This window comes from Myodes glareolus, chromosome 10, assembly GCF_982192425.1.
Source record: "Myodes glareolus chromosome 10, mMyoGla1.1, whole genome shotgun sequence".
NCBI classification, from domain to species: domain Eukaryota; kingdom Metazoa; phylum Chordata; class Mammalia; order Rodentia; family Cricetidae; genus Myodes; species Myodes glareolus.
In genome coordinates, this window is record NC_142035.1 from 68,055,796 (window position 1) to 68,082,296 (window position 26,501).

The following is a 26,501-nucleotide window of genomic DNA, read 5'->3' on the forward strand; positions in this document are numbered from 1 at the left end:
GGCCGTGGCCCATGACCATACTGATGTATATTTTGCTTATCACCATAGATCCTTTGTCTGGCGAAGGACGGCTATGCAGTCGGAGGCCCACATTGGAGCACCGGATTGAGCCCCCCGAGGTCCGGAGGGGGAGCGGAAGGAGGAGGAACATGAAAGACGAAATCAGTACTGCGAGGGATGCTATCACCCACTGATACAAGGGAAGGGATCTGATGAGAGTTTACCAGGGCCAGTCGGACTGGGACTGAACGAGGACGTGATCTAGCCAGATTCTCGGAATTTGGCCGGATTCTCTGACTGTGGCTGGCCCGGGGTCTTTCTGAAAAGCCATTGACTATGACACTGGTACCTGTTTCCTCTGCATATGCTGGATTTTGGGGATCCAGTCTGTTTGGACGCTCGCCTTCCTGGACCTGGAGGGAGGGGGAGGGAGCTGGAGCTTCCCACAGGGCAGGAAACCCTGACTGCCCTGGGGGACAGAGGGGAAGGAGGGGGGGAGTGGGGGGAGTGAGAGGGTGTTGGGAGGGGGGGCGGAAATGGAAACTTTTATAATTTAATAAAATTTACTAAAAAAAAAAAAAAACTTTATTTACAATGTTTGTAGTCCTTTATCAATCCCTACTGCCAAGAGATAGAAGTGTGATTCACACATCACATGGAGGCAACCCTACAATAATCACTCTACTAAATCAGAGTAATTCCAAGCTATAGTATAAATACTTACTTAAACATACATGTGTATAGTCTCCATCCCACAACAAAACAATTTCTCTTTTCAAGAGACAGAGACAATTATAGAAGATCACATCTGTAGGCTGAAGTTTTCTGTCTTAGAAATGCTTGGTCTGAAATACCTGTCAGCTGCTTCCCAAATTACCACATAAAGGCTTATATTGATTATACACACTCAGCCAATAGTTCAGGCTTATTACTAACTAGCTCTAGCATTTTAAGTTAAGACATATCCTTCATTTAAACTCTGTCATGTGGCAGTACCTTTATTAGCGTGGCACACTCATCGGCTGGTGCCTTTGCATCTGACTGGCAACTACTGACTCCAACCTTCTCCCCTCATCATCTTTAATTTGGTCACCGCACCTATCCTTGCTTCCTGGCTACTGGCAAAGCAGAGTTTTATTAAGCAACTTGAGTGATAAATCTTTATAGTGTACAACAGGATAATTTCACAGAACTTCCTCCTTTCTGTCTAATTAAAAAAGAAGATTTTTTCCTTTAACATAGTAAAATTTTATACAATAAAATCAGTTATCAAGTAAGAATTACAGTTAGAGTATTCAGTATATTTGTATTTGACAAATTAGCGAAAATATTATCTGTCTTGTCTTAGTCTAAAATTTTGAATTTAAGTTACTTTCTATATAAATAAGGAAAAATATTATAACTATTTAGTCTTCAAAGTCTCCATCAAAGACCCCAAAAGGGTGAAAATTTACCTAACAACAGGGACATCTCACTGCCTGAACAATCATTCAAAGTTCTTCAGTAACGTTGGATCATCTATCTTTGACCTACAGGCCAATAATATCTGACAGACTTTCCTGTGAAGTAGTAAATGCTGAAGGGCTCTCCTACCTTGGTAAAGTGTTGCAGGTGCCTTTTTTGTTCTGCTTGTTAGCTTGCACAATAGCTGTCAGCAATTGAGGTAAGAGTAATTTATTTGCCCTTCTGGCTAGATTTTGCCACAAAGAAAACAAATTCCACACAGAGTTTCTTTGATGCCCATTATCTCTGAAGAAGACTGGTGCTGCTAGGAGTGTCTCACTGTCATGAAACCCTTAAGTTTTTAAACATATTAAATATCATATTCTATATATTGTTGAAGGGTTTTAAGACCTTCTATCTAACATATCTATGTATGACCTTAGAACATACCTAACATGACTATAATTTTGACTATTATAGATTACTATTAACCTGTATTTTAATTATATATTAAATTTTTAAATGAGCTGTATAAACATTAACCTTAAACAAGAGTGTGATATACATACAGTATAATCAGATTATCTTTAAATTTGTATCAATAGATCAAAATTCATACCAATGTAAAATATTGAAGATTAATAGCTGTTTTTTGGATTGGATTCAATAATTGACTCTTTTATCCTACAATTTCTATACCACTTCTTTTTCTTTTTAGAAAGAATCCTTGAATATAAAATCCTTGGTTCAGCTTTTTTTCTATTTCCAATAACAACCTGTAACCAATCCCTTAAAGGATTACAAACATCTGTAGCCAACTTTTTGGGAATGTGGGTGCAGTTTTCTAGTCTACTTTTTTGCCTATTGGTGTCACTGGTAATCTTGGCACCCCATGAAAATTTAGAATTTTAGTCCAGCCCTGACTGGAGTACTCTGTGAGTCTAGTTCATATCAGCCAGCAGTCTGGAAGCTGTTCTGCATGTAGAACACAGAGGAAACTGCAATAGAGGTGCTCTAAAACATTGGATCATCTGTGTCATTCCTTTCCATCAGCGATTTTTCAGGGAGTCATTCTCAATCAAACCATATTTTTCTTAACACAGAATGAACCCACAGCCTCACATTCCCTGTTGGAACAAAGGCAAAACCTTTTCTCCAAAGTAACATATCTATTGACTTAAATTTTGAGGTCAAGATATTTTTAAAATATGCACGTTTGTTTAATATAGCAGCTTTTATAACCAAATGTTTCTCAGCACACATCCAATTAAAATGCAGAGTTATAGATCTGAGTCCCAAAGGATAAACCTATAGAACAATTGAGAAACAGGGGACAGAAATGATTTAAGAGTCAAATAATTACAGTGTTTGCTGTGATACTGATTCTCCTAGTTACATCAGAAGCTATACCATAAAGTCTCACCAACATTACTACAATGAGAATTTCATGGAACTTATTTTTGAATTATGGTGACCACAGGTTCCCCCGTGGTTTACAGGAACTGTGTTCCTGCAGAACATAGGTAATTTATCAGAAAGTACAGCTGATTTCAGTTCTAGTCTGTCTGCTGCTTGTACCTAGTTCAGGTGATAACTATCAATTCAAATTTATATTTGAATTTCACTGTTTTCAGTTTCTTTGCCTAACTTAAAAGATCTGCCCAACATCCTGTAAATTATAAACTTATCTAGCTCATCCAAGAGGATGCTTCCTGTCACTATGTGGGAAGCCACTATGTGAACATTGTTGTAGCTTCCTGTGAAAATTTCAAGTGCTTTCACCTCAGACTCAGGTATGCTCTGGCATCCTTTTGGTCATAGCTGTACCACCCGGTGCTGCATTACCCTTCTCAGTATGGTTCGCAGGCCTCCATACAGATCAGGAGTTTGGGCAGAGGCCTGGAGATTGAACAAAAAACACAACAGCCAGAGGGGAAACTGGAGCTATAGGGATTCCTCCCCAGGTAGGGGGCAGAGAGCAGTGACAGCAGTGACAGAGACCTTGGCACCAGGCAGGTGGGAATTTACCATACCAAAGGTGGTCTGTGCCCTGCAGCTAAATCACCAGGCTAGCAGAGTGAGCACAGGGACTAGCAGGAAGCTTTAGCTAGCTGACTAGAACTGTCCTCAGAGAGGCACCCCAGGAAGTAAGGGGAGACAGGGCCCAACAATAGCTATGCTAAATATTTGAGGGACCCTTTGCAATTACCCAGAATTCTTTCTCTGCATTGTTCTTTTCTCTGTTAGTTTAATGCTCTTGTCCAAAATTGCATTAGTTTTAAGGTATGATCAGCTTTATTATCTTAGCCCAGGGAACCTGAGCAAATATTTGTTCTAATACTCAGGACTGTAGGAGAGTTGGGGAAATGCCCTGGCAATGATTCTAACCACAAACCCAAAAGTTCTTTCATTTGTGACAGGCTCATGCCATGTATCTCCAGATGATTGAAAACTCAAGATATTTCAGCCTTATCTTCCCATGTGAAGATTCTGTAGACAGGGAGCATAATTTCTTTCTCTTTCTTGACATGCAATAGTCCCATTTTCTCCACCATAGACAGAAATACACTGCTCAAACTTCAGTATGTTCTCTATATTGGCAAAGATATGTCTTACTTTCTGCGTGTCTTCTCCTGCCTCTTTTTTGTCTCTATATTCAGCCATTTTTTCCCTGGGAATAGTGCTGGGTGTACAAATTAATACTGTTAGTTGATATGAAAACTTGGCTTTATTATAATACTTATCAGAAGTCATAATAGACATTTGTCTGCTCTATCTGCTAGATTTTGATATTAGATATCTAATGTTAGAGATAGTCTAATATTAAAGAACGAGTTCGTTTCTTCTCTTGAATTTAGTATAATAAGTGCTGTTTTATCATAACATGTACTTACATATTTTATTTTTATGTTTTCTTATTGATACAGAACCTGGGAGCTCCTTAAAAAGTACACCCGTCTTTGATTCACATAAAGAGGTAGTAAAACTTAGGACACAAATGTTCAAATACTCTCCGAAAATACTAAAGTGGAAAATGAATTATCTGAAGTAAAAAAAGAGAACTCATGGTTAGAGCAACTCATGGTTTTGTAAGAAAAAGAAAGTATATTCTGAGGTAAAGCACCATCGTCCTTTGTAGAAACACTTAGTCTATTTAAACTGAAGATTGGCAAAACAATTTTGGAAATTTCTTAGTTTCCTTTTGACATTTGGCAATAGAGATGGTAAATGGACTTTGACAATATCTTGGTTTCCTTTCAGCATTTTGCATGAGAAAGCTTTTCATTTAAAGGGCAAAAGAACTTTTTAGAAATAATTAACCCACTATATAATCATTAATATTTTAATATGTTTGTCTATACGTAGATAACCAAAAGCATATGCTTTTTACAATCCCAATGCAAGATATATATGGAAGCCTACTACAATTAAACATCTGTATTGAACAAGTAGAATTTTATTGGTTATTTTGTTATGTATTACAAATTATTCTGTAAGAAATAAAATTGAGGTGAATAATTTCTTCTATTTCTAACTGTTTATAATGAATATATTTCACATGCAGAAATTTGTTGAAATACTTAAAAGCTTAAAATTATTTTGATTAATATTTCTAAATTTTTCTCAAGAAAAATTATGGTCATTCACATTAAGTGGTGTTGTAGTTTTCTATTGCTCTGAAAAGACACCATGACCAAAGCAACTCCTATAAAAGGAAGCATTTCACTGGGGGCTTGTTTACCATTTCAGAGTATTAGTCCATTATCATCATGGCTTGGAACATGATGGCAGGGAGCATGGTGTCAGGCAAACAGATTCTAAAGCTGTATCTGAGAATTGTACATCCTCTTATGAGGGCAGAAAAAGAAAGTAAAACTGGGCCTGACATGGGTTTTTGAAACCTCAAAGCCTACCCACTCTGACACACATCCTCCAATAAAGCCACACCAATTTGAACAAGGCCACCTCCTAAGCATTCTGTTCCTCAAACAGTTCCACTGCATTCAACTATATGAGTCTATGGGACCCATTCTAGTTCAATTCACTACAAGTGATTATTTTAATATGCTAACAAATTTAATATGTATTTTGGATGATACTTTGTATCAAACCTACGAGCTGAGATATAGTAGGCACCTCTCTACTTAGTCATACACAAGTAATGATTAAATTAACCAATTAAATTTTATCAATTATGGAGAAAAAGCAGTAATAAGTTCTTTTATTTTAAAAGCATATTGGTGCTTATTATTATGATCACCATTACTTGCTATTAAAATTCCTCAAATGAACTCCAATTTATAAAGTGAACATTTTGTTTTATGAAAAGAGTGTTTCTAATATTAGTTTATTTAACCACAGATTATTCATACAAGAGCAAGTAAAGAAGAAAAGAAAAATGATTTGTGCCTATAATGAGATTGCAGAGGAACTGAAAGAAAAAGATGAGATGACTGAGAGAAGCGAGCAATTCAACAGAGAAGTTACAGAGACACATGAACCTGAAATATGTCTGAAAACAAGAGATGTGGGGTTAAAGCAGGTAATTAATCTTTGACAAAATAGTATTGCAACTTTAACTCACTAATATTTAAATATGCCTTTGATTTAATAATATTTCACTTTGTAACAGATATGTAATCAAAGAAACCTTTTCTTTGTCAGTTTCATTACGAAACCAACTTAGTTAGTATATACATAGAAAACCTTGGCAGATTTACCATGCTAGTATGTTTGTTCCTGGCTTCCCAGACCCTAAATAACCCCACAGAAATTATATTATTAAAATTGCTGCTTGGCCTATTAGCTCTAACTTCTTGCCGCCTAGCTCTTACATCTTAATTTAACCCATTTCTATTAATCTGTGTATTCCCACATGGCTGTGGCTTACTGGGTAAAGTTCCATCCATTATTCAGCATCTATCTGTGTAGAAACTACATGTCTTCTTCTGACTCTGAATTCATTCTCCCAGCATTCATTTCAGTATTCTCTGCCTACATCTATTCTGTCCTGTCAGGCTCAAGACAGAGCCTTGATTAACCACATCATACAGAGGGAAAACCCACATCACCTCCTTTTTTTGGTCTAAATAAAAATGAAGGTTTTAACTTTAACAAAATAAAATTACATATAACAAAAAAGTATCAAGAAAGAATGACAGCTACAATATTTATATCTTCTTTATATTTTATCATAACTAAGGAAAAATAATTATATCTATTCTTCAACTCCATCAAAGACTTCAGAAGGATATAATATTACCTAAGTTAACAGAAAATGCATTGTAAGCAACTTCAAAACCTCTATAATTGACAGAGAAATATTGCTACTTGGACAATTACCCAAAGTCCTTCTGTACCATTGTGGCCACGCATCTTCAGCTTACTGACCCAAGTATCAGGCAGACTTTTTCATGAAGCAGGAAATTTCAAAGTCAGTTCTGCCTATATTGGCAGTTTGTCAACCACTTTCTTCTGTGTCCTTCAGAATGTCCAGCAGACCATTTCATGAAGCAGGTACCCTGAAGAATCAATTCACACTTAGGCAATTTCAACAGTCATTTTTCTGTGGGTCCTGCATATTCATTTTACATAGCATAACATCAAGCAGTCCAGGCAAGAGCAATTTCTTGCCCAAACTGCTAACCAACACCATAACGAGCCTCTTCAGTGTCTATCATCCTCTTGTAGATTGGTCTCTGTCTACAGAGAAGTGGTACACAGAACCATGTGTTTATTAGAACAACCTGTTTGGACTTTTTGTTTGTTGTTTTAACAAAGCTCCCACAACTATATTTTTGAGATGGGGGAGGGTGTTTCCAAACACAACTTTCTGGGGAAAGTGGACCTCTCCATGGAGGGAAATGAAAATCTGTACATTTACCTCTCCCTATAAGTGAATCAATTAAACTGACAGATCACCACAATGTTAAATGTGAACCTCTGGACTGTGAAAGCCCCGATTGAATAACTCAAAAAATGATAGAAAAAATTGAAAACAGGATTATTCCAAATGAGCAGAGTACAGGGACAACTTAAAAACTAGGAAAAATGTAAACTAAATATACAATAGGGAGATAGTATATTGAATTTATAAGGAACTCAGAATTCTAATACTAAGTGAGTGAAAGAATCCAGCTCAGTTCTTGAAAACAGAAGCATAAGTGGAAAATATGACTTAGCTATACTGGTGCTTAACATATTTCTAAAGGCGTCTAAGTTTGTACTCCCCAGCATTACTTGAACACCCATATTTATTTAAGTGCTACTCAAAATTCCAAGATAGGAAGAAAGACTACACATCCATCAACTGAGAAATGGACAAGTAAATCATTATACGTTCATAGGAATTTTAACCAGGTGTAAAATATAAAGATCTACCATTTCCATAAAAAAATGTATGGATCTGGTTATTATTATGTAAAGTGAAATAAACCAAATTACTACTAAAATATTACATATATTCTAATGTACAGAATACAGCTTTAGATAATATATATATTGGGTTTAGTGTGGGAAGTGTATGCATAAGAAGTATAGCATCTAAAGATAAGGAGAGCATCAAAAAAGCTTCTTTTTGCAGTGCATAGTAATTAACAGAGGGCCCCAACTGGAAAATGTATAGGAAATGAAGTTTTAGGGCACTCAGTCATAAACTGCTGTGGAATGTCAATCTGTATGTGTGTTGTTTTATTTCGTTAATGAATAAAGTTATTTTGGTCAATGGCATTGAAGAATAAAAGCAGGTAGGAAATCTGAACAGAGAGAGAGAATAGGAAGAGTTGAAAGAAACTCCATGTAGCTCCTGAAAAAGTAACGTGCCACACAGGTAAGCCACAGCTTCATGGCAATACACATTTTAATATAAACTGGTTAATTTAACAGTTAAAGCTAACCAATGCGAAGTCTAAGACATGGGCCAGAAAATTGTGACGATAATAAACCTTGTAGTGGTTAGTTCATAAGTGGCTTTGGAAACAGGCAAGCAGAGAAAAAACAGTCCAGGGAAACCAGTAGGACATAAAATTCTTCCAGCTACAATAAATGGGATGTCTTCATCAAACTCCTCCATCAACACTGGGTATCTATGCAGAAGAAGAAGCAGAATTAGGTGGTGGATAAACTACATTATTTTCCAGACACAGCACAGCTTATGGACATATGAACTCACAGAGACTGTAACTGCATGCACAAGACTGCTCAGGTTCAAACCAGAAAAAAATCCTGACATTTAGAAAGAAGAAAGCACAAACTATCACCATAATTAAAAAGATTTTAATGATTGACATATAGTTGGAAAGAGAAAATCACTTCTCTCCAGTAGAATGTGACTGGGCGTATCAAACAGTCTACATGCTCAATAAGAGTTGTCAACAGAAAATGGACTTCATGGGTGTGTGTGTGTTTACTTTCTTTTTTAATTTGGTATTTTTCATCTCAGTAATTTTATTTTCCTTTATCTGTTTTTAGTTTCATTTTTTGTTGAATGAAGTTTTTCATGTATTCTTTTCTTTGAGTGAGTGAGGGAAAGTAAGGAAGTTGGGTAGATGGTAGAACAGGATCGAATATGGGAGGAGTTGGGGAAGGAGAAAGAATGTGATTGAAATATAATGTATAAAGAGATTATACAAAATGACAAAAATAAAACAGATATGGTAGAATAGAATCCATAGTAAACTTGTAAATAATTAAAATAGTCACAATTTTTTCTCATGTAAAGAGTCCAGAGAAACTTGTTTTGTAGTGTGATGCACAACGCTTTCCTATCAGTGGCTTTAGCTACCACTCAGGATCATTCTATCTACACACAAGTTAATAAATGGCATAGTATGCAGTTTTTTATGGAAGCATCATTTTTGATAGCGGATACATAGATCCTTAAGTTGTGGCACACTATAAAATAAAGAAATGAAGTTACCATCAGTAGTGGAATTAGGGAAAGTTGCATGCAGACCTGAAGAACATGTATCCTTTGTCATGATTCCAATGGTATTGAAAAATGAATCAGTTTGCTTAGATAGAAGAATTCGGTCACTGTGTCACATGAGACTTATCAATATTGAAGAGCAGTAGACATTGTTATCATTTGCATTTTGTTGATTAATAAAACCTGAGACATGGGACCTAAACTTGTTTCAGAACAAACATCTTGTAGTAATTGAAGCTGGGATTAAGGCTCACACATTCACATTCAGGCATCAGTGTTTAAACTGCCTCAACATCTTGCTCACATCCTTCAATAAAATAACTAATTATTTCAAAAATTCTCATGTCAGGCACTAGGAATTCAGCACAAAATGTTTACAAGCAGGCAGAAAGACTTGTGTTCAGTCCCCTGAACCCATTAAAAACAGACATGGCCATGCCTGCTGTGATCACAGCTCTGGAGAGGCAGCAGCAGATGAACTCTTTAGATTTCATCACCAACCATTCTAACCTACTTTTTCAGTTCCATAGTTGATATAAATATATGAAAATATATTTATATCAATGAAAAATAAATGACAACAGGCCCCAAAGAACACTTCATATTGTCTTCAGTTACAACTATGATCTTGCCACTTCACACACACGCATGCATAGACAATATTATGTCAATGTTTACCATTGTTGGTATAGCTTTGGTCATATGTATGTATGTATATACATTTACATATACACATATTTATATATTTGTATATACACAACATTTTTAAGATTAAAATGACTATGTAGCCCTTGTAAATCAAAATCACAAAGGCCAGAAGGACTTTTCCCCTTTCATTTTTGTCAGCTTCAATATTTGATTAAAGATGAAATAGCAATGTAAGGAACTGAAGTACCTTAACAGAATTAATTTATTTTTATGAACAGAGAGACCATATTACTTCCTGCTCTGTGGGTTGGGAGAATCCTGTTGCAACAACTAAATTAAAACTGTAGTGGTAGCATCAAAGCAGCCATAAACTTTGTGTATATAAGGATATGCTCTTATTCCTATAAAAATTCTTATCACATAAATAGATGATAGCTCAATTTATATCAAAGAGTTTGATTACTCAATTTGTATCAATGTATTAATAAAATTATTTTTCATCTTTCATTCAGTTACAAAAAGAAAAATAACATGTACAGAAGATGGAAAACCAACTACCGTGTAAACTTTAAATCTACATATATTTATATAGCAAATAAATGATATGAAACTTATCCAACTCACAGTTACTATGAAAACACTGTAAAATATGTAAATATGTAAAAATATGTTTTTCAAAATTCACAACACAGAGTTTCAGAAGTAACTCAGGCATAACATGGCTCTGCATGCATGTGGAATATTTGTTCCTGACAGTCCCAACCAAAAAAAATACACAATTTTCTTGTACTTACATCTTGTTTGTTCTTTTATAAAAGCTCAAAAATTGTACAATTAGTTCATTGTGGACATTCGGTATATTTCTTTTATAAACTCACTGTCTCATATGTGTATACAAATGTTATGTATTGTGTTGTGTGTAAGATTGAGTGTGTGAGTGATTAGAAAATGGAATAGAAAAGAAATAAAGAGTTCTAATGGAAAGTGAGAGGGAATTAACTCAGGATTAATGGAGATTTTTGAGTCAAGAAAATAACAGTAGGAAGGAGAAAGAAGAATCCAGGAAGAGGGAAAAGGGGGAAGGAGATGATTTTTGAATGGCAAATAAGAATAAAGTATAATAATAGACTTCTTTGAAAATCTTGCAATGAAACATGATATTGTTTGACATCTAAAACTTTAAAAAGTAAAAATAATGTAGCATTTGAAATTGATATGTGAAAAAATATTCTAAACTCTGATTGAATATCTTTTAGGTTAAAACTAGAAAATACCTCATTAATGGCTACAGTGAAGAACTGAAAGGAGGAAATAGAACATCTGCAGAGCCATCTGCAAGACACACACCAAAGCCTGGAACCCAGTCCCAGTTTGGTATATCAGTTTCATGTTAATCCCTTTCTGGCAATGAAAAGAAATACTTTAGGAAACATATGAAAGGTCACATTAAAAATACTTTAAAGTTAAATAATTTTATGTGTACAGAGTGTTTAAATTTAACTTTCCAAACACATATTACCATGTAGCTTTCTCACTCCATTAGTCTCCTACACTTTAATTCTTTTCTCATTACTTTTACCACTTTCCCTACTCCCTTAGGTAGAGTGTATTTCTAGCAAGGTTCCAAGATGTGAGTTCAGTTATCAATACCACATAACTGAGTAATTTTATAGTTCATATTTAATACTTTTTATATTGGTAATGAATATTTTAAACAGCAACATATTTCTTAAGCATTTAAAAAATTGTCTGAATCATTTTCTCAACTTTGAAAGAATAAAATGTCAAAAGAAAAGAGTCAAATATGGTAGCATTATTTGAGCTATATTTTCTCTAAATGTAAATTTCAATTTGTAGTAGGCGGCAACAGCTGTTTGAGAAAATAAAAAAAATGATAAGAAGCACACTTCAATAATAACTAAGATGGAAAACACAATGAAGAGTTTGAAGTCTTAAGTCTCCAATCTTAAAGTTCCCAAAAGAGTCAAGCAAAGGAGAACTAGAAAAGTACAAGCAATACTATCCTGAAGAACTAAAAAATAAATGTTATTTCTATATTAACAGGTGAGAAAGAGAAAATTTTACACAATATACAATCAACAAATTCGGTAATTGCTAAATAGTAATTTTAGTAAAGTTGGATCCAGAGACCAATGGAGTGAGAAAGCTACCTGGCAATATGTGTTTGAAAAGTTAGATCAGAAGGTGGTCTCTGATAAAGTGTTTTTTGAGGCACATTTTATTACCATCCCTCTTTTAGTCATATTGAGTTTTTACTCTTTGAAATATTCATATAGTTAATCTAAGCACCAGATTTTCGGCCATATATTTTTAAGTTTCTATTTAGATTCAGCCATGTAGGTTTAAAGTTGCTCATCAACGTATACAAAGAAGACACATTCACAGAATGGTGTCAGCAGGTTATGCTACTTCCTGCTTGACCTGGATCTGGGAATTGGACAAGAGCAGCTAAAGAATAAATTAAAACAGCACATGGACACATGGACATAAAAGATGGGATCAGATGGGGTATATGCACTCTGATGGACCATCCCCTACTACTGCCATGATGCTGGGTTAATTAAGATGTGAGAATTAGCCAATATGAGGCTAGAAATAATGGGCGAGGCTGTGTTTAAATGAATAAAATTTTCTGTGTAATTATTTTGGGGTTAAGATAGTCAGGTGGCCAGGAGCCAGGTGGGAATGCAACTGCTCCTCCTTACAACACAGTGGCGCTGCAACGTGGTAACTAACTCCATGTAAAACCTAGCAGGGCTTAAAAAGGAATTCGAGACACAAATATAGAGTTTAACACAGCTTTTTTCTGTTTGTTTATGGGGTGCCACAGAGAAATTTCCCTGACTCAGCATCTGTAGCAGGGAAAAAAAATTGCACGGTTTTAAAATGCAGCTTCCTAGGCCGTGCCACCAGCGAGAATTCCCGCTATAAAGCATTTCAATGGCTTTTATGGGACTAGATGTTTGTGTGCCCACTCGGGATCAGGAAAAAAGTACTCTGAGACCATGTCAATGGCTCGGCTTGGAGCCAACATCCAGAGCAGTTCTGCCATGCTAAAGGTGCAGTGTGCATGGCTCAGAGACACAAGTGGCTCCGCTGTGTTGGACTGAGCGGGGCAAGCCCACAGTACCTGTTTTTGACCTAAAAATGTCACAGCTAAGATTCTTAAGCACTTAGCATTTTAAAGGCATAAAGCAAAAATGTTCCTGGACAGTAAAGAATTACAGACAATACAATGGGACAGATTCAGACATAAAAGAGCTCTAAATAGGTCATAATGTTGGACATATGTAGGCTTGAGAGAGAGAAGAAAAAGAATATAGAGAATAAAGTTAATGCCATAAAAAAGGGGTAAAATCTTTAAAGAGACAGAGTATAGATAGTTATAGATTAAAAGAAATAAAGAAAAACAAGCCACATAAAAATGGAAAATTCACAGAGAGTTTGGATTCTGTATATTATTGCATTTTCTTCAAATTTCTTGACAATGAAGTACCTAAATACAGAGAGACATTTCATTGTGTGATCTGCTAAGCTAATCCAATATGTATATTATAAATCTATATTGATTTCAGAATTTGGATCTAAGGATATGATGCTTTGGAAAAGAGGTTCTTTAGTTTTCACAGTGGATGAGACCCTGTGGATTGCTTCTATCCCAATATGGTATGATAGACCACGGCCTTCTGAAAGGTTGCTGGGAACACCCTCAAAAAATTACTTTTCTCAACTTCTGGCTGAACATAGCCCACGGGTCATACCATAAATGAGCCCCACATTTTAAGACTGATGATGTGGCTCCTGTCTTAGAGCATGTACCTAGCATATGGCAAGATCTGGTTTTAATGTCCTGTGCCTCACAAGCAACTGAACAAGTCAATCTTTGTGATGATTTTTTTTTTGATTTTTCAAGATAGGATTTTTCCATGTAACAGCCCTAGCTGTCCATGAACATGTTCTTTAAAGCATGCTGGCCTTGAACTCACAGAAGTCATTGTGCTTCATCCTTCTGCATGTTGGGATTAATGGCATGTGTCACCACCACCCAGCTGTGCTAATTTAGTGCAATTGATATTGATGAAGAGTTGAGATTCTATCACCTCTTACTTACTGTATATTTAAATTTTCTCTGACTCACTAGCTTAAAGCTATAGTCATCAAGCACCTTGCATTACCTGAGTAAAATTGATTTTGACATACAAGACAGGTTTTTAATACAGGCATTTAATGTTTCAGGCACAAGCAACAACTAAACCATATTTAAAATTCTTAGGAGAGGATGATACAACTTCAATAATAAATGCTATAAAAAACAAAATTAGAAGCCTTAAATCTACAGTCTCTATACTGAAAGTTAGCAGAGCATTAAGTGTATTAGAACCGGAACAATATAAATACCTATATCAAGAAGTATTAAGCATTAGAAAATCATTTCAGTATGATCTAAACAAGTAAGGAGTATACATATATGAAGAAAACCAAATAAGTTCAGCAATTTGTCAAAATCATAATTGTTAGCAATATACTATTTGTGGAATCCTTATAAGATAAATATTAATTGACTGATATAATTTTGGAAAATAGTATTACAGAATGTTAATTTAAAGTGGTAACTCTGTTACAGATTATGATGCTTTCTGCTTTATATTATACATGATAATTTGTATACTTAGTCAAATCAAATATATTTTTACCTATATTTTTGAAACAATGTAATTTAGAAAGAAATTATTACATAAAACTTTTTGTCAGCATTCTCATAAAAATAAAAATGGAATGTTGAATGATGTTTAGGATAGTATATCTTAAAGTCAAGGGTAAAAGTACCACTACCTGAGTGAAGACTAGATATGTGACAAATATATTAACACAGAGACTATAGTTTAAGCATAAATAATGAATATATTAATTTCAGTATATACATACAATGAAATATTATGATAATTTAAAAATCACCAGAATAAATCTACACAGGCAAGTCTAGAGAGATTTTTACTTACCTGAAAATCAAGAGAAAGTATAAAATAGTAATATGACTATTTCTGAACATTTTTAACTTAAATATTCATCCAGAAGAAACACCAAATAACACCAGTAATGGGGAGGACTAAAAGGTAGAATTGTAAGTAGCTTTCCCTTCCTAAATTCTATATTCTTATATTGTTTAGCCAATATAAAAGAACCTTGCATCAATATTTCTCAAAGGTGGCTTTGCAAATACAAAATATTAGATTTAGGAAGAACAGATTGGTAAATTAAATGGAATAATTTCAGACTTATCCAAACTAGCATTTAATGTTATAATGAGGATTTAAAATTAGAGGAAATTATTTTACCCTAAATATATGTTACTCTACATAAGTTTTCTCAATATCAGATTCAATGGCAACAAAAACCTCACGTGTAGGAGCAGTTCATTGCTAGTTATTTTAACACAGATCAGCTATTTGATTGTTGCTAAAGGAGAAGACATGAGGGAGAAGGGACATTGACAAAGAAAGAAAATAGTAGAGAAGAGAGAAAAAACGCAAGTTAACACTATATAGGTTAAAATGGAAGTACTTATATTAAAATTTAAAGCCTTAGTTTGTTGATGTGTCCAAACCGACCTACCACTAAGACTATGACAGAAGGACCAGGCTCAGATACACAACATGCAAAACAAGAAAATCAAAGGTAGCACATGAATGGAATATTTCCTGAATCTTCTAATACCTATCCACTTTTTGATGCTTCTAACAGCGTCCGTGTTCAAATTTTCCCTCTCTGTGTGAGATGGTCAAGTACTTAAAATCAGTGTACTGTCCCTTTTCCTGCTTTCATCTTGTCTGTCCATAATAAAACTGTTTTCAACATCTTCTTATAATCCAGATCCCATTTTTTTTCAAAAATTGAAATGAACAAAAGATGAAGGGAATGGGATGAGGGAAGAGAGTGAGTGGGAAATTTGATTTATATGTAAAACAAAAAATTTCAGTGTTGGGTGTATGCTATTTCTTTATGAGTTATTGGTCAGAAAGTTTTGCTAGACCCTCATAATAATACAGGCAATTGTCAGTATAGTTGGTTGGTCACTATTACTAGATAGAAAAAAATTACAGCAAACACCACATGCTTTGGTCAGTACAAAGATAAATTAATCTGGTACTGGAATCCTTCTCCTTGTTAGTTATCCACTTGTAAAACCAGAATATCTTTTGTGGTATTTTCAAAGATTATCTTTTGTCATCTTACTCAGATTTTTACTGTGCTTACAACAATATCATTGTTCAGAGATTAGCTCACTGTTACAATAGTGAAAAGTTTTTCATGGGTGTAACTAACCACATTCTCACAGTATTCGACTTTGATAAGTAGGACAAAATTCATATCTTTTTTTTTAACCCTGCTAAAAAGCCCATGTCTGGGGAAGATTATAGGTCTTACTGGGAAAACAGCTATTCCTGTAAGTGTACATGATAGGCCTGTCAGATTGCCTTTTAGATAATTATGTTTATTCACATAGAAAAACATATACTTCCAATTTATGACAGATAAGGTAATTTATGCCATGCGCAGTGGTAAATGCACAGATTCATAGCCGGAAAATACTAAGAAATGAGTGTGGTTAACCAATGGTATAGAGAGATGTAGATCACAACACCTCCCTAAGACACAGGAATCTTTAAAGAATGAGAAAAGAAATGAATATAAGAAATTGATCAATGGTAGAAGTGTATGAAATGTTGACTTCTGGGCTTGACAGAGTTGTTGCATTAAAACTCACGACAGCTACAATTATCTTCATGAGACTTGTACTCAGTTTGGCCCACCAGAATTCTGTCATGGAAATGGTCTTCTTAGAGGGATCACCACTGCAAAACAAGAGCACATAAGGAAGAGAGAACCATTGTCTTCACTGTAGATCCACTGACAAAATGTTATGCTCCTGTAAAGAACCTGAATAGGAGCCATTGAGTCACAAAAGAATTCATGAAAGTAGAAGTGAAGTTAGTTTGGAAGATGAAGAGAATTAGGATGTGTGATAGTTTGACAAAAGACAAGAGTTAGACATGAATATGATCCACTACTTTATTCATATATATTAAAATGGAAACTCATAATTATGTGTAATTGATATACACTAGTGAAATATTAAGAATAAATATGGGCAAGATGATAAAGAGGTATGAATTATTCTATACTGCTGTCAGTAATATTAATTAATACAGCCATGATCGAAACATTAAGGAAGATTCTCAGAAAACTAATAAATAAAACTTTCATAATGTGGCTATCACTTTTCTGAATTTATTTATGATATATATATATATATCCACAAAGATTCCCATATTTGTGAAAGTCAATATACATTATGTGAATTCATGATAAGTGTAATTGGATTGATAAATAGAGAAATTGTTCTTTACAGCACTGATTAAAAGATTCAGTTTTGTAGAAGACATGGTTTCCCATACCACATATTTGTTCACAACTATCATGAACTCCAATTCTGAAGGATCTGATGCCCTCTTCTGGAAACCACAATCACTGCTTACATGTAATGAATAGGGTATCTAAGACACTGTCAAAATATTACACACAAAATAAAAATAAATTAATCTTTAAAAACTAGCTGATTTCTATGAAATTGAGTTTATATATCTATAAAAATTTTTATACCATATCATTTACAGCATCATAGTTAATTTTAAGAAAACTGTACTATCTTAAAGAAATCAGAAAACAACATAGTTACATAAGCTACTTACAATTTGAGCACATTGAACTCCCTCTGAGAAACTTTTAGGGATACTTTAGTTCATTTTCCTAAAATGCAGGAGGTGCTCACTGTCTCTTCTATACCATCATTATGTCTATGTTCCTCTGTGTGTAAATGGCAGGGTTCAAGATGGGTGTAATCATGAAGTCCAGAATGGCAAGAAACTTATCCACTGGGAGAGTAGGAAAAGGCCACATGTACACAAAGATACATGGTCCAAAGAACAAAATGACCACAGAGATTTGAGCAGAAAGTGTAGAGAAGGCCTTGAATAAATCACCTGATGAATGTTTCCATACAGTGAACAGGATAACAATATAGGAAACAATCGGTAATAAGAAGGTGCCAATAGAAATGATGCCCCTGTTGGCAGCAACCATGAATTCCGTTTTGTTGGTGTCCTTGCAGGCCAGTCTAAAAAATCTAGGAAGATCACAGTAAAAACTATCTATCTTATTAGAACCAGAAAAACTCAAATGAACAACAAAAGCTAACTGGGTCACTGAGAGCAGGAATCCAATAACACAAGCACCAGACAGAAGCAAAAGTCATGTTCGTGGGCTCATGATGATCTGGCAGTGGAGGGTCTTGCACATGGTCACATATCTATCTGACACCATGGCTATCAGGAGCACCATCTCAGATCTCTCCAGGACATGAAAGACAAATACCTGAAAGACACAGCCCTGGAATAAGATGGTAATGTGTCCAGAGTATAGGAAAGAAATCAATTTTTTTGAACAGTTAAGGTGGAAAGAAGTAAATCAATAAGTGAGAGGTTTCCCAAAAGAAAGTGCATAGGAAAATGTAACTGTGGGTCAAAGGCCACTGAAAGCAAAACAAGGGTCTTTCCCAGTACAATGGCTACATTAAACACCATACAGAAGGCAAGGAAGAAATGCTGTGTTGGTCTAGATGTTAAAAGTCCCAGAAACACAAATTCAGACACCTTTGAAAGTATGTTTCATTCAATAACCTTCATTATATTTGCTGAAATAAACAGAAAACACAAAACTTATAAAGGGATGTACTATAATTTTAAAAGAAGCAAGTGCTGAGGCCAGTGATAAATCCTCTTCTGCATATAGCAATGCCTTTGAAAATTAATTTGCTCTTTCATTTGACAAGTGTCCAATAAAGTAACAGATAACAAAGAGAACAGTATATACAAGTGCCTTATGCCAGGTAATACTACATGCAATAAACTCAGACTCTGTCTTCATCTACTGTTCTAACTACATGCGAAGCGAGACATGAAATCAGTAATAGTATATGTGTGCGTTTATGAGTAAGTAGTGTGAACATGAATTAGAGGCTGAGTAATACATTAGCTTACAGGTGTAGCACATACTAGTCTGGAAGTTGTCAGTTTTAAGATATAAAGAATCAATAATGTTAGATATGTAAGTGAGAGCTATTTATAGGGAGAAAATTATTTAGAAATACCCAGGAGTGGACTTAACCAAACCTTAGCAACAAATAAGTGACAGGTTAGATTCTGATTCAGATGAAGGGTTATATTTGTGTGGACAGATAGGTCTACACATATTGGTGAAGAACTAAAGGAACTGTGTTAACACTTTAATAAATGGTTAGTCATTTTAATATGAAAAATAATGGAAATATGTAACAAAAGAACATAGCAGAGATTAGTTGTAGTTTATTGTGCACTATGAAAAATAGATCAAAAAGGGAGACATTTATCATAAAATGATCCAAATTAACACACTTTGGAGGAAAAATAATGACTTTTGTAACTACAAAAATTTGATTTCTATGATAATAAAATGTTTTTAAAATGTAAAATGAATATTTTTACTTAATTGAGTGAAGAATACCATAGCAAGTATGAACCCGGAGGCACAATGTTTGCATAAGAATGGGTGCATTTGCATTCCAAAAATTAAATATAATATGCAAACTTTTGTATCGAAATAAATGTAAGAATAAATATTAAATTAAGATAAAATGAAATTTATATTAAATAAGACTATAAAAATAGAAAGGAAATACAGTTAGTATAAGAACCAAATTCATCCCACATATAATGAAAGATGTATAAATTTAAAGTCATATGATATTATTTTGTACTTAGAAAACTGTGAACATAAATTAATTGTCACAAGTGAAACTCTGAGGAAAGACACTTTTTCACTGAAACTCAAAATATGAATTAATGCATCAGCTCAAAAAAGATAGACTAATATTCCATTAAGTAAAACTTTCTTTAAAAGATGCCAGTACTATGTGCTATTATGTGAATATTATATCATCAACTACTTTTAAAATTTAAGATACTTTAATAAAAATAGAGTAATAATCATATTTCAGGTGGGTAACGTTGTAATTCCTACACAGCAAATAATATAAAAGAAAACATGTTTGTAATGTGTTCTAGTTTTTAAGAATATAAAACCGACAAAAAAAAAACATTTTTAAAATTAACCCTAGATTACTAAAAGGAATCAGAAGTAATAGTTATTGGTTTTAAGCACTTGTTTCTACTGCATGTTATGGCTTTTTGGGAACCTAGTCTATTTGGATGCAAAGCTTCCTAGTCCTGGATGTAAGGAGGAGGGCCTTGGACTTCCCACAGGACAGGGTTCCCTGCCCTCTCTTAAGGAGGGAGGGGGAGGGAGGAGGATGAGTGGGGAGTGGGAGGAGATTGGAAGGAGGCGAGGAAGTGTAACTTTTTGAATGGAAAAAAAAAGATTGTTTACTTCATTTTTTTCTGCCTCTGGGGCTCCTCTCATCCCCAAATATCTATTAGTAAAATAAAATAAAATGTTCAAAATAAAAAAAAAGTTCTTTTTGGATCTGAGTTACCTCATTCAGTATGTTTTTTTCTAGATTCATCCATTTGCCTCCCAGAAAGAAAAATATAATATATATTCACTTTTATATATACAAGCTACTTTATATATAAAATAGCTTTCAGACATAAAGCAAAGAAAAACTAACCTATAGCCTACAACTTCAGAGAAACTAGACAACAAAAAGGACCCTAAGAAAGACATACATGGATCTACACAGGAATGTGAAAAAGAATAGATCTTCTTAGTAACTTGGGACCATGGGAGTCATGGGGGAGGGTAGAAGGGGAGAGGGGAAGAAAGGAAGGGGACAGCAGAAAAACATATAACAAATAAAAACAACAAAAAATAAATAAATACAAAAAACCTATCTTTTTCATTTTACATACCTAGTCCAGTTCCCTCTCCCTCCCCTCTACCTGCTCCCCCCACCTTCCCAGGACCCAAGCTACCTATCTACTCCTCAGAGATGGTAAGGCTTTTCAGTGGGGTCAACAAAGTCTGACACAAAACTTTGAGGCAGGATCAAGGCCTCCCCATGCCCTGTTATTTCTAACCTGAGCAAGATATCCCTCCAAAGATAATGGATTCCAAAATGCCAGTTCTAGCCTTAAGGATAAATCCTGGTCCCACTGCCAGTGGCCTCACAGACTTCCCAAGCCACACAACTGTCACCACATTTGGTGGGTTTAATTTGGTCCTATGCAAGTTTCTGCGCTGTTAAGTCTAGAGTCAAAGAGCTCTCACTAGCTCAGGTCAGGTGGTTCTGTGGGTATCCCATTATGGTCATGACCCCTTTGCTCCTCCCTCTCAAGGACTGGTCTTCAGAAGCTTGGTCCAGTACTCAGCTGCGGATGTCAGCATTTGCTTCCATCAATTTCTGGAGAAAGGTTTTGATTACAGGGGAGACCAGTTCAGGCATCCTCTCCACTATTGCTTAGGGTCCTAGTGGCATATCATTCTTGTGAATTCCTGAGAATTTCCCTACTGCCTGGTTTTCTCGCTAGCCCCATAATGGATCCCTCTGTTAAGGTATCTCTTTCCTAGCTCTTCCTCTCTGTCCTTCCCCCATCTAAACCATCCCATTTTCTCATGCTCTCTTCTTTACTCCCTTACTCCCCCCCCCTTTTGCCCTTCCTTTCTCCACAGAAACTCCAATATTTCTCAGAAGATCTTGTCCAATTCCCTTCTCCAGGGAGATCCATGTATGTCTGTCGAAGGGTTCTCCTTGTTTCTTAGCTTTTATGGGGTTGTGGACTATAGGCTGGTTATTCTTTCCTTTATGTGTAATAGTCTTTAACACAGGCATTTTTATTTCCTTTTTTGCCTTGGAACTTTAGTACAGAACAGTGACATTTCAAACACAACAGAGCTGACAGGTGGAGTGCTTGAAGCCAGAAAATGAAGAAAGATCATCTCAGAACTTAGAAGACACAGGCTGTAGGCACAAAGCACAGATCACATATTAACCAGGACTGCTTTTTATAATTCAGCATTTCCCCCTTAGAAACCTGCAGCCTGAATGGGACCTGCAAGAGAATGAGGGCATCATCACTAACGCTGAAACTATCTCCAACTGATAACCACATGTATATGAAATTTACCTTTCTCCAAAGAAGTCTCACTAGAGAAACACACTATCTGAAGAACAGGTCTTATGGCCCACAGTCAATAGTCAACAGAAAAGGAACTTACCTGCATCATTGGAGTTATTTTGCCATTTCTGGCATTTTTTAAAGATTTATAGTGTTATTTATTTATTCATTCATTCAGTCAGTCATTGTTTTATTTTTGTAATATAAGTTTAATGTGTATATCGTGGCTTACTGATTTCTTCTTTTATGGAAATCTTGAATGTACATATCAGTGGTCTCTGCATGTCTGCTCTTGGACTTTTTTCCTGTTTGTTTTGTCCTATTCCAATTTGTATGTTTTAGTTTTATCTTATCTCATTATATTAGTATCCCTTAGGTTACTGTTCATTTTCTAATATGAGAAAGATTTGGGGAGGTGGAAAAGACCTGGAGTGAGTAGATGGAAGGAAAATAATATTCAGAGTATATTGTATGAAAAAAGTCTAAATATAATTTAGAAAATTCAATTTAAAAAAGCTACAGTAACAAAAACAGAAACAACCCAAAACAGAATCCTTGCTTTACCCTGTAAAATGAAATCTTTTTCATTCAGAATCATGCTGCATTGTTTGCAGTGTTTATAACAGCTTATAAAACCCTTTCAAATGAAGATCAATCTCAGTGACCTTTTCTCAGATATGCCTCTTTCCCCTTGTTCCTCCTTTCACTCTGTGAGTTATTTTATTTGTTCATGTGTGTATAAAGACATTATTTTGGGTTGTATCTAGAACTTTAATTTCAAACTCAGATGTCTATTCTTGTCACTGTAGAAGTCAGATGACTTCAGTTTATAAGGAATGGTATCTAACCCTGTTCCTTAGACTACTCTACTGGCCATTTCTTTGCTGGACTGTGCATATGAATGAAAGGACACCAACACTCAGTACTTTTAGGGACTCAAAAAGTAGCAAATCAGAGATTTTTCAGACAATAGGGTTTTCCATGCCCGTGTATCACTTCGTACCACATGATTGAAGTGAAAATATTTAACGTATAGTTTTATAAGTTACATAACCATTAGATATGACCTTCAATTTACTTGATGGTTAGATTTTTTTCGTGTATTAATCATCCACTCTGCTTGACTACTTTTCCAGGTTTTATAAAGCATAGAGAAAATTTTCTAGGAGGCAGGTAGGATATATCAAAGAAATAATGTTCATTTATAAAATAAAGAACTACATTGGATACTCCATCTTAAAGGTGAAATAATTCTAAATTACAGTATTTAATGACCCTGTCATTCTATTCCATGTGTCTATATTTAAAGGAAATGAGAAGGCCAATGTCAGAATTTATTTTTTACAGTATTTTACAGCACTGTATTTCTAAAATTATAAAGTAATCAGAAATAGACAAATTACTCAAGCATATGGGCTGATCAAATAGATATTTATTATATAAAATAGGTTTGTACTTTGTTTAATCTGTAGAAAAAATGTTTCATTTGTAGAGTTACAGAGTAAACCAAATAATTTATTCTGAGAGGGAAATACAAGCTACCTTTTCCCCTATGACAATTTCTGTTAAAAACTAAGTTCTAAGTTTATTTTGAAGCTTAGGTAAACTTTAAATAAGCACAAACGTATTGTCTATATTAATCTTTGTGTGCCTTAAAACTTTTCTTTTGAAAAATTATTTTCCTATTTATTTAAGTAAACATATTTTTTTTCACCATAGTAGATGTTATGTCTTGCTTTACTCATTCATATTAGTAGAAAGTGGCAGATCTATTATATGTACTAAAGATTATCTGGATTCTATAGAAACTTTGACTTTGAGAAAACTTTGACTTTGAGTAAACTAAAGATGACAGAAGACTCATCATTGTGGTGGTGAAAGCAGACACACACACACACACACACACACACACACACATACACATATATTCACAATTAACAGAGGTTGGATGGAAGTGCACATTATTATTAAAAACATTTAATTTTTTTGTCATCAGTGTGGAGTGTAGACTACTCTGTTGATATCAATAGTTGAGCATACCTGAATTTACTACTTTGATTATGGGATAAAAGAGGAAAATATGGAACTAATTAGAAAATATCAAGATCAAAGGAACTTGGACTTCAATTGAAAGCCATTGCACTCCAAGTTAAATTCATGAGCACACTTGTAAGACTGTAGGTCTCTTTTTCTCCGTGTGTATGTGTGTGTGTGTGTGTGTGTGTGTGTGTGTGTTTGTATGTATGTACGTGAAATTGCAGAAATGAGTCCCCAAACTACTCACTGAGACTAAATCTATATTTGTGGTTGATACTCACATGAATAAATACATTTTGGACTCTAAGATCTATATTTGGAAGTCAAAAAAAAAAGACATGCCACAGGGGAAAATATTCTGAAATTGCCTAATTAGATGGAAAGTGATATCCCTAAATCAAAAAGAGTTTTTCATGAAGTTACCTATAGGAATTGCCTGTGAAACCAGCTTCTTCTTATCTGACAGCAGTTATTTTAGCTTGTGCCTTTACCCAAAATGATGATGATCTCACTTTCTACACTGAGCAAATGTAATGAGAATTCTTCCTCAGTGTAGAACAATGTATTATAAAGCCTCTTTGTAGAAAATGTTTCCAGGTGTGTGGTTTATTTAAATAGAACCCAAACTTGGAAAGACTTTCTTTAGCATTTTCCTAGGGGAAATTTCATACTCATTCTAAATTTAGCCCTCACATGACTCTGATGCTTCATCAAACCTAGATTTGATTTAGGCTAGGAAAATGCAATAAAAAATGTGATTTAAAAACAAAGTGATGATGGTGGTTAAAAATGTATCTGTGACTGCATGCTCGTTCAGTCCCAGTCCAGCTGGCCTTGCTGAGCTCTCATTAGATCAGTCCCCTTGTCACAGTTGAGAGAAAACATCCAAGCTCTGATTTGTTGTATAAGATTAATGTGGCAGTCTGCCTTCATCAGAGGAGCTTCTTATTGTAGTTTTCTGTGGAGGTATGTACGGGTCAGTGAATGTTAACACAGAAACATAGAGTTGGGTAAAGTGCTATGAATAAGTAGCATTAGAATGCTCAGTCCTATATATAACACCCATATATCCCTCTTCAAAGATCAGAGATCAATGTAGAAGAGAGGACACCAAAAGTGAAGAGAGAAGATTGGGAGATGTGCAGCAAGCAGACAGACATCTTCTGAACATGGCGCAGCTCTTGCATTCACTAACTCCCGCAGCTGTGGTTATCTACAGAAGACCTGCACAGAATGGGGATCACCCACATCAACGATGGTGGAAGGGACTTATGGGGGGATTATTAGAGGCCAGTGGTTTCTTTAGAGCATAGATTGTAAAGTTTAAGTGATTAAATTTGAGTTATCAAAAATGCATCTATATTGTATTGAGCAAAGATATAAAGGCATTTCCTTTGGAATCATTTAACCAAAAGTGAGTCCAGAACTGATATCTCTACTGCCTGACTCTGTGCCTGTGTAAAGGCTATTTTTGTAGCTGTCTGTCCCTGTTGAAAGAACTGAGCAGATGCCATAACAGGCTGTCCAGTTTTCTGACAAAGATCTGGCCTCAATTGCAATTTCCCGAGACTGAATAAGCAGTTTCTGATGAAAAGCCATGCATAAATAAAAATCTATCTATACCACCCCAGCAGCAAGGAGGAGGTCTGGTACATACAGTACTAGACAGGCCTTAGCTGCCCTCTACAGCAGTTCAAGGGACAGGGCCTGAAACTTGGCCAGGCCTGCCCCAAGATGGAAAACTGTATTTTTGACGAACCCCTGACTAGCCCTAATCAATTAAGGTGCACTAATATGATTTCAACTTGCTTAAGCCACTAATATCTAAAATTACCAAACTTCCTTCACCACTCCCCTCAGTAAGGCTTAAAAAAAATCCTACAATGCTCTCAGGATCATTGACATCTTGCCTTTTGGAAGGATGTTCAGGCCCCAGTATGCTGGTATAGTAATAATAATAATAAAAAAGACTCTTTGCTAGTCCCATATCCATCCTTCCTCCCCCTCCCATTCCCCCAAGTCATCCCCAATCCTCCCCCTCTCCCTTCTCTCTAATCATCTCCCCTTACTTTCACCCACCGCCCCACCACCCCTGCACCCAAGTTTGCCTGGCAATCTTGTCTACTTCCAATATCCAAGAGGATAACTATAAGATTTTCTTCATGTTCACCTTCTTATTTAGCTTCTCTAGGATCACGAATTATAGACTCAAAGACCTTTAACTATGGCTAGAATCCACTTATGAGTGAGTACAT

The 26,501-nt window shown here is 35.1% G+C and overlaps 1 pseudogene; it reads right to left on the reverse strand.

The window, feature by feature from the left end:
• The window catches only part of LOC146892554 (olfactory receptor 4F15-like), a 48,944-nt pseudogene extending 26,629 nt beyond the window's left edge, over positions 1 to 22,315 (reverse strand).
• Positions 22,316 to 26,501: the final 4,186 nt, after the last annotated feature.